A 9,223-nucleotide genomic window follows, 5' to 3' on the forward strand; every position below is an offset into this window, starting at 1 on the left:
TCGGGGCATTATAAAACTTGGTATTAGAGCCTAAGGTTCAATAGAGTCCTAGGAAGTCTAAAAGCTGCATCTAGTAGAGTCTTCTGCATAGGTGTGTAGTGCGCCTCACTTATGGATAAGAGATTACAAGATATTTTAGGAATAGTTTCCCTTTTTTTAGTATCCATATCGTGCAAGTGATAAAGAGCTCTAGTTAAACTCTCAGTCTAATCCTTTCTCTTACATTTATAGATAATGCCTCCCAAAAGAACTAAGGAAAGAGGAATAGGAGACCAGCCAAAATGTCACCCCCCGTCTAGCCAGATTGTTTGAACGAATATGTCTCCCATGCTGAGTTCAAAACAACTTTCACCACCCTGCAGCCCAGAAAAATCGCCCAACTATTATTCTAGCTAATCCAGTGGCCAACACAGCGGCTGCCAGGATTCGAGATTTGACCAGAATAAATTTTCATCTTTCACTAGGTCTAAGTCAGATGAGGACTCTCAGGAATTTATTTTTCAAGTAAAGAAAGCTACTAATTTTATGGGGGTAATGGTTTGTGATATTTCTGAGCTATATGCATATCAATTACAGGATGTGGCTTACTCATGGTTCAATCAATGGAAAATAGAAAGGGTCGCAGACACAGGGCCCATAGAATGTGAGGAGTTTGCCACTTCTTTTCTGGATAGGTTCTTTCCACAGGAGTTGAGGAAAGCAAATATTCTAGAATTTATCAATCTAAATCAGGGGAGCATGCCCTGAAAGATTATTATCTAAAGTTTACTCAATTAGCCAGATATGCTCCTCACGTGGTAGAAGATAGCAGGTCTAAGATAAGCAAGTTTATGTTCGGGGTAAATGATATTGTGGTTAAGGAGTATAGAATCATGATGCTAATTAGTGAGATGGACTTGCCTAGACTGATGGTCCATGCTCAAAAGATTAAAGAGCAGAATAATAAGGAGAGAAAAAAGCAGAAAAAGAGGGCTAGAACAGGTAGTTTCAACTTTGCTCAGCCTAAGTCAAAGGGGGGTAATCATTCTCAGTTCCTCCTAAAATCTTTAGTTCTATCCCCATCCTGAGCTAGTGCTCTAGTGCCAAAATTCAGAGATAGCAACAGAGATAGGTCATCAGGTCCTAAACCCCTGGGTAGTGTTAGCAATGCCTGAAAGAATCCTTTCTGCCAGTAGTGTGGCAGAAACCATCTGGGTGTCTACAGAGCAGGAAGTGATGTATGTTTTAGATGTGGAAAGCTAGGTGATAGAGTAAACGATTTTACCCAGTCAGGTTCCCAGGGTCAGCGTAACTATCCTTCAGCTCAGTTTGGTCACCTGAATCAGCAAGGTGCCTCATCCAGTGCCAACAGTAGGCCACGTCCAAAAAGACTCTATGCTCTTCAGTCCCGACAGGATTAGGAAAATTCTCCTGAAATGGTCCCTGGTACATTACAAGTTTATCATTTGCATTTTTGTTCTTTGCTAAAACACGTCATCAGACCTAGTCGAATTAAAGATGACTTATTTTGATGTCATTCTCTGCATGGATTGGATTCATTCCTGCTATGCCTCAATCAACTGCAGAAATAAAATTGTCCATTTTCAGTTTCCAAATAAGCCCGTCCTAAAGTGGAGGGTTAGTACCTTAGCACTTAGGGGTCAATGCATTTTTTACTTTTGATCTAGAAAAATGATATCTAAGGGGTGCGTCTACTATCTTATCTGAGTCCAGGACTCCAGATCAAAAACCCCAAGTCTTGAATCAGTGTCAGTAACTTGCGAACTCCCAAAGGTATTTCCTAAAGATCTTCTCGGAGTCCCTCTTGAAAGGGAAATTAATTTCAGAATCGATCTTCTTCCAGATACTCAGCCCATCTCTATTCTGCCATACAAAATGGCTCCAGTAGAACTCAGAGAATTAATGGAGCAGTTAAAGGACCTCTTAGATAATGAATTCATCAAACCCAGCGTGTCCCCATGGGGCACACCAGTTCTATTCGTATGAAAGAATGACGGTTCTCTCGAAATATATATTGACTACCCTTAGTTAAATAAATTCACTATCAAGAACAATTATCCACTTCCCAGAATTGATGACTTGTTTGATAAACTTCAGGGTGCTAGTTACTTCTCTAAGATAGACCTCTGCTCAGGATATCATCAGCTTAGAGTCAGGGAATGTGACATCCTGAAAACAACCTTTGGAACTCGGTATGGTCATTTCGAATTCTTAGTCATATCCTTTGGTCTTACCAATTCCCCAACAGCTTTCATGGACTGCATAAACTGTGTGTTCAAGAAGTTCTTGGATAAGTTTGTCATAGTCTTCATAGATAATATCTTTGTTTACTCCCGCGGTGAACAGGATCATGTAGACCATCTCAGAAAAGTATTGTAGACTCTAAGAAACCATCAGTTATTCACCAAATTCAGTAAGTGTGAATTTTTGCAAAGTTTAGTTCTTTCCTCAGCCATATCATTTCTGGTGATGGCATTAGAGTTAATCCCTAAAAGACCGAATTAGTGGGGAACTGACCCAGACCCATCTCTCCATCAGATATTAGGAGTTTCTTTGGTTTGGTTGGATATTGCCGATGGTTTGTTAAGGAATTTTCATCTATTTCATCCCCTATGTCCATATTGACTCAGAAAAAGGTCAAATTCTAGTGTTCAGATTCTTTTGAGAAGAGTTTTCTAGAGTTGAAAACTCGACTCACTATAGCTCTAGTGTTAACCCTACCAGATGGTTCTAATGCCTATGTTGTGGAATGTGATCCATCCAGAGTAGGTTTGGGTTGTGTCTTCAAGTAGAAAGGTAAGGTCATAGCCTTTGCCTCCAGATAGCTTAAACCCTATGAGAAGAACTATCCTACTCACGATCTTGAGTTAGTAGCAGTAGGTTTTGCCTTAAAGATTTGGAGGCATTATTTGTATAGGGTACATGTTGATATGTTTACAAAAGATAAGATCCTGCAGTATGTATTCTCCCAGAAAGATGTTAACCTCTATCAGGGAAGGTGGTTAGAGTTGTTGAAAGATTATGACATGAGTGTGCTATACCATCCGAGCAAGGCCAATATAGTGGCTGAAGCTCTCAGTAGGCGGTCTATGGGTAGTGTTGCTCACGTTGAGGACCGTAAGAAGAAGTTAGCTCAGGAATTCCATCAACTTGCTTGACTAGGTGTCTACTTAGTTGACTCAGTAGAAGGTAGTGTGTAGGTTTAGAATAGTTCAGAATCATCTCTCATTTCTGAAGTAAAGGAAAAGCAGGATAGGGATCCCAGTTTAGTTAAGTTGAAAGAGTCAATCAATGATTATAAGGTATAGGTTTTCTCCCAAGGGGGAGGTGGTGTATTACATTGTTAGGGTCATCTATGTAGGCTAAGTGTAGATGACTTGAGGAAGCGAATTGTTGTAGAGGCACATGGTGTGCGTTACTCTATTCATCCAAGGGCCACAAAGATGTACCATAATTTGTGGGAAATCTATTGATGGAATGAGATGAAGAGAGACATTGTAGAGTTTTTTTCTAGGTTCTCTATATGTCATCAGGTTAACATTGAGCATCAGAAACCTAGTGGGACCATGTAGGAGTACAGCATTCCTAATTGGAAGTGGTAATAAGTGAATATGAACTTTGTGACTGGTTTACCTCGTACTCTTTGTCAGCATAATTCAGTTTAGGTCATTGTAGACAGGATGACTAAATCAACTCACTTCCTACCAATCCATACCTCTCCCTCAGCTGAGGATTATGCCAAGCCCTATATTACGGTGTTAGTTAGATTGCACGGTGTTCTGCTATCCATTGTCTCAGATAAATATATGTAGTTCACCTCTTATTTTTGGAAGGCATTCCAAAAGGGTCTTGGTACCCGAGTTCACCTCAGTATAGCCTTTCATCCTCAGAAAGATGGTCAGGCAGAAAAGACCGTCCAGACTTTCGAACATATACTGTGAGCATGTGCGATTGATTTTAAAGGTTGTTGGGATCATAACTTGCCTTTGACTGAGTTCACATATAACAACTTCTATTATTCCAGTATTCAGATGGCTCCATTTGAGGTGATTTATGGTAGGAGATGTAGATCTCCCATTGGTCGGTTTTAAGTAGGTGAGGCTGTAGTGGTAGGGCCTGACTTGGTATTTGATACTTTGGAAAAAGTTCAGTTATTAGAGAAAGGCTTAAGATAGCTCAGATCTAACAGAAATCGTACACAGATGTGCACAGAAAGGATCTCAAGTTCGAGATTGGTGACTATGTGCATTTGAAAATCTCTCCCATGAAAGGGTGAAGAGGTTTGGAAAGAAGGGGAAACTCAGTCCCCGATATATCGGTCCTTACCTAATTCTTATCCATTTTAGAAAGGTAGCTTATGAGCTTGAGTTGCCTTTAGATCTAGCTTCAGTCCATACATTTTTTCATTTCTCCTTGCTAAAGAAATGCATAGGTGACCCAGCAGTCATAGTCCCGATAGAGGGCATAGACGTTCAGAATAGTCTCTCTAATGAAGAGGTTCTAGTCGAAATCCTTGACTATCAGATTCATAGATTTAGGAACAATGAAGTCCCTCTAGTCAAAGTTCTTGGGTAGAATCAAGCCATTGAGGGAGCCACATGGAAAGAAGAAGAAGATATGCAAACTAAGTACCCTCACCTATTCTATGCCAACTCAGACTTAGCTCAAGGTAATAGTTTTCCTTAAAACTTACTGAAAATTCCCTTACAAAACTTGGTATCAGTTGCTGTTGCATATTCAGTCATGCATTCATGAATTGTTTTCAGTCATGTATTCATTGCATTCAAATATGCATATTTAGTATACAAACATAGTTTTCAGTATATTCAGTCATGTTTTCGTTATATTCAGATATGTATGTTCAATATGAAAAACTCAGTATATCAGTAGTTTAAATCATGTTTCATTGTTCCTGTCCAATCAATAAGCTTAGTATATTAGTAATCTTATCTTAGTCAGCCTCATTCGAGAACGATAGTTCCCAAGGGGGAGATATTGTAAGACCCCACAAAAATTCAAAGCTTGACTCAATCCTTTAAAACCTCAAGGGGTCCCAGACTTAGAAAATTTTAGCTAAGTATTAAGACTTATAATCATTTTAGCCTTCCAAATTTGTAGGATTTTATCTCTTACCTTCCCAGCCTTCGTTAGTCAATTTTGAAATTAATTCATGATTAGGGTCACTTATAGGTCATGTCAAGTGAGTTTTGAATTTTTTGGACTAGCATAAGTGCCATTCAACGAAGTAAGAGTCGCTCTGCGATGGTTACTTGACCCGAGTAGGAGTCGTATCACGATAGCTACTTGACCCAAGAAGTGGTCGCGATGTGAGAGAAGCCCTATTTAGCATTATTTGAATACAGGTTGTGGGGGTAAATGGGTTATTTTCCCCACCTTCTTCAGCCTTAACACGAAATGAAAAAGCCTATAAGGAAAAATCTCATTCTTTCTCTCAAACTCTCACAAGAACAAGAATTAGGGTTTTAAATTTAAGATTCAAATTTCAAGAATTCTACCATCAATCATCTCAAAAACAAGCATAAAGGTATGTGACGTATTCATCCAAAGGCCTTTTCACCCTTGGAGTTCAAGAAACCCTTTTTAAAATATTAAATCATGATTTCCATGTTGTGGGTTATTTGTATTCATGCTAATCTTGTTGTGTGATTTCCAAGATGATGTCTTTAATGAATTTCATGAATTTATGCTAGCATGTGGGTTGAAATCTTTGAAATTGAAGTGATTAATGTAGCCAGGATGTATTGAATTATTATTCATGCGCAACTATAATGTGATGCCTCCCATGTGTTTGCCAAAATGTCTAAGTGAATTAATTGTGCAATTTGATAAATTTTTGATATTAATTATGAACTCATGAAAGATCTACGTGTCTAAAGGACTCCCATGTTAAAGCTATGCCTTGAAGGTGTTTGTTTGAAATGCCTATGTGAATTGTTAGTGTACTTATGACTTGATAGCATGCATCCCTATACATGTACAAGTTCAAGATTTACAAGTGATTGATTAAATGCCTTAGAAAGTAAATTATGAACATGTGGCCATTGTTGTTCCTTCAAGATTTATGTTATGGTTTACTCTTTATGCTATCGAGTCCTGGGAGTATTTAATACCCGATAATTTAGTTGTATTCCTAGTTCCAGTGTCAGTAATAGAATAGTCTCAGTCAGGTCACTATCAGTGGTACTTTTAGTCAGTTCCAGAATCTTAGAAAACTCAATAAACTCAGTACTAATCTAATCTTGTTCAGTCAAGCCTAGTATGAACCAGGAAATCAGTTCAGTCTCTATTCAGTTGGGAGTAGGATTAAGCACCGAGTGAACCCAAGGATGGGGACTCACCTGCCAGTAGAGGGTGTGAATCTTAGCAGCAATCCATCAGCAATCCTTGCATTCTAGAACTATGTATCTATCATAGATTGAGACATCAAACCTACCAGTCAAAGGTTGATAATTTGTTTTAACCTATCAGTTAGGGGTTCCACTATTCTCATTAGAGTACCTGGCAGATGAGGGTATCTCTTTAGTTGTTTTTACTCGTGGCACAGTACTGGCACCCTTCCAAATGAGGTTACAGGTTGAATCCTAAAATCTTTTTAGAAAACAGGCATGTGGGTTAGATGATTACCTCCCACAGTCTCAGTTTTAGATTCGGTCTTAGTTTAGAACTTAGTAGAGGTTCTACAGACTTTATGACTATCATATATGATAATCTAGATAATCAGTAATACAGTATTAGTAAACTCAGATATCTGTATTCAGACTCGGTATCCGGTATCATCACGATTTCAGTTACAGTTTATGTATTCATCTGTGCACTCCCATTCAGTCATATTCATGTTATTTAGTTAGTATTGTTCATGAACTATGAACTCATGCACTTCATCCTACCTCACTGAGCATACCAGTTTATTCAAATTACTGACGTATGATTTTTGCGCTATGATGTGTTATATTATAGGTTCAGACGCACGAGCCCCAGAGCATCCTTAGTAGTACAGCTTCTCAGAAGATAGCATAGTGGTAAGTCCTTATATTTTGAGGACATGATTATTTTTGGCATTTGAGTTATTTCAGCAGTCAGTCAGAGTTAGTTGGGGACTTGTTCCATCAACTCCATATTTCAGACAGTTTAGAGGCTTATCAAACTAGAGTGTTTTCATACAGTTGTTTTCCAGCATTCATTTTTCTGTATACAATATTGTTTTTAGATTTGAACCTTATTACAGTTTTTGCATTTACTTCCTTATTTTTTTATTACAGTGTCTTTAATATTCAGTGCTCAAAGAAGGTACAAATCATGGGTTAGCTCGTGGTCCTTCGAGATTTTTAGCATCATGTAGCATCAGAGGTACAGACTCGGGGTGTTACAAGTGGGCAACGCCCAAACAGGCTTTATGCACTTCAATCCAGACAAGATCAGGAAAATTCTCCTGATGTGGTCACTAGTGCATAACAGATTTTCCATTTACATATTTATGCCTTGCTAGATCTAGAAGCTTCTTTATCTTTCATAACTCCTTATATAGTCATTAACTTCGGAGTCAATCCATAAATCCTAGTACAGCCTTTCTCAGTTTCTACTATATTGGGTAAATCTATCATTGCCCAACGAATATTTCATTAACTGTCTGGTTATGATACTCAAAAAGTTACTTCAGCAGACCTTATTGAGCTAGAGATGGCAGATTTTGATGTCATTCTCGACATAGATTGGCTCCATTTATGCTATACCTCAGTTGATTGTTGAAATATAATAGTTCAGTTTTAATTTCCAAATGAACCAGTCCTTGAATGGAGAAGTAGTACCACAGTGCTTAAGGGTCAGTTTACTTCATACCTTAGAGCAAGAAAAATGATATCCAAAGGATATGTCTATCATCTAGTATGAGTCAATGACTCTAATGCAGAAACTCCCTGCCTTTAGTTAGTTCCAGTAGTAAATGAATTCTCAAATGTTTTTCGTGAAAATCTTTCTAGAGTTTCTCTCATTAGGGAAATTGACTTCGGAATAGACCTTTTTTTAGACACTCAGCCCATATCTATATTGCCATACAGACTAGCTCCAGCAAAACTCAAAGAGTTAAAAGAACAGTTGAAAGATCTCCTAGATAAAGGATTCATCAGACCTAGCATTTTCTCATTGGGCGCACCAGTTCTATTCGTGCATAAGAAAGATGGTTCTCTTAGAATGTGTATAGACTATCGTCAATTGAAAAAAGTCACATTCAAAAATAAATATCCACTTCCCATAATCGATGACTTGTTAACCAACTTTAGGGTGCCAGTTACTTTTCTAAGATAGACCTTAGATCAGGTATCATCAGCTCAAAGTTAGGGAATGTGACATTCCAAAAATAGCTTTCAGAACCCGGTATGGTCACTTTGAGTTTCTAGTCATGTCCTTTGGTCTTATTAATTCTCCAGTAGCTTTCATAGACTTAATAAATCATGTGTTCAAATAGTACTTATACATGTTCATTATAGTCTTCATCGATGACATTCTTGTCTATTCCCATAGTGAGAATGATCATATAGATCACCTCAGAATAGTACTTCATACTCTCAAAACTCATCAGTCTTTTATCAAATTTAGTAAGTGAGAATTTTGGCTAAGGTTAGTATCATTCCTTGGTCATATTATTTTTGATGACGGCATTATAGTTGATCCTCAAAAGACCAAAGCAGTGAGAAACTGGACCAGACCCATCTCTCCATCATAAATCTAGAGTTTCTTGGTTTTAGCTGGCCATTTATTCATATATTATTGTGAGATATACGATATAATAGTGAGATTTACAAATATGGACATGAATAGGATTGTAACACCCCACTTTTTCAAACTAAAAGTCGAACTGTTGTTCCTACATATGTAAGCTCTAATAGAAATAAATTCCAAACAAGAATAACTTTCATGATATATATCCTCATGTTTAAGGTGTTTTTGAGGTAAAAGATCTTCATAGGAATTACTTAGAGCAAAGTTGAGCTAAGAATCTTTGGTTCGACTAAATCTTTATATTTGATTTAACAGCGGTCTACTTTGAACGTGTATAACTTTTTATACAAGTGGAGTTTTACAGCTCAAAACTCACCATATGGTTGATAATAGAGTTATCTTTCCAACGATTTCAATTTAACCTTGATCTGATACCCGAGTGAAAAGTTATAGCCATTTTCGTGAAAGAAGTAGCTTTGCGTGATTA

The sequence above is a fragment of the Capsicum annuum genome, chromosome 5 (assembly GCF_002878395.1).
Source record: "Capsicum annuum cultivar UCD-10X-F1 chromosome 5, UCD10Xv1.1, whole genome shotgun sequence".
Taxonomy (NCBI): domain Eukaryota; kingdom Viridiplantae; phylum Streptophyta; class Magnoliopsida; order Solanales; family Solanaceae; genus Capsicum; species Capsicum annuum.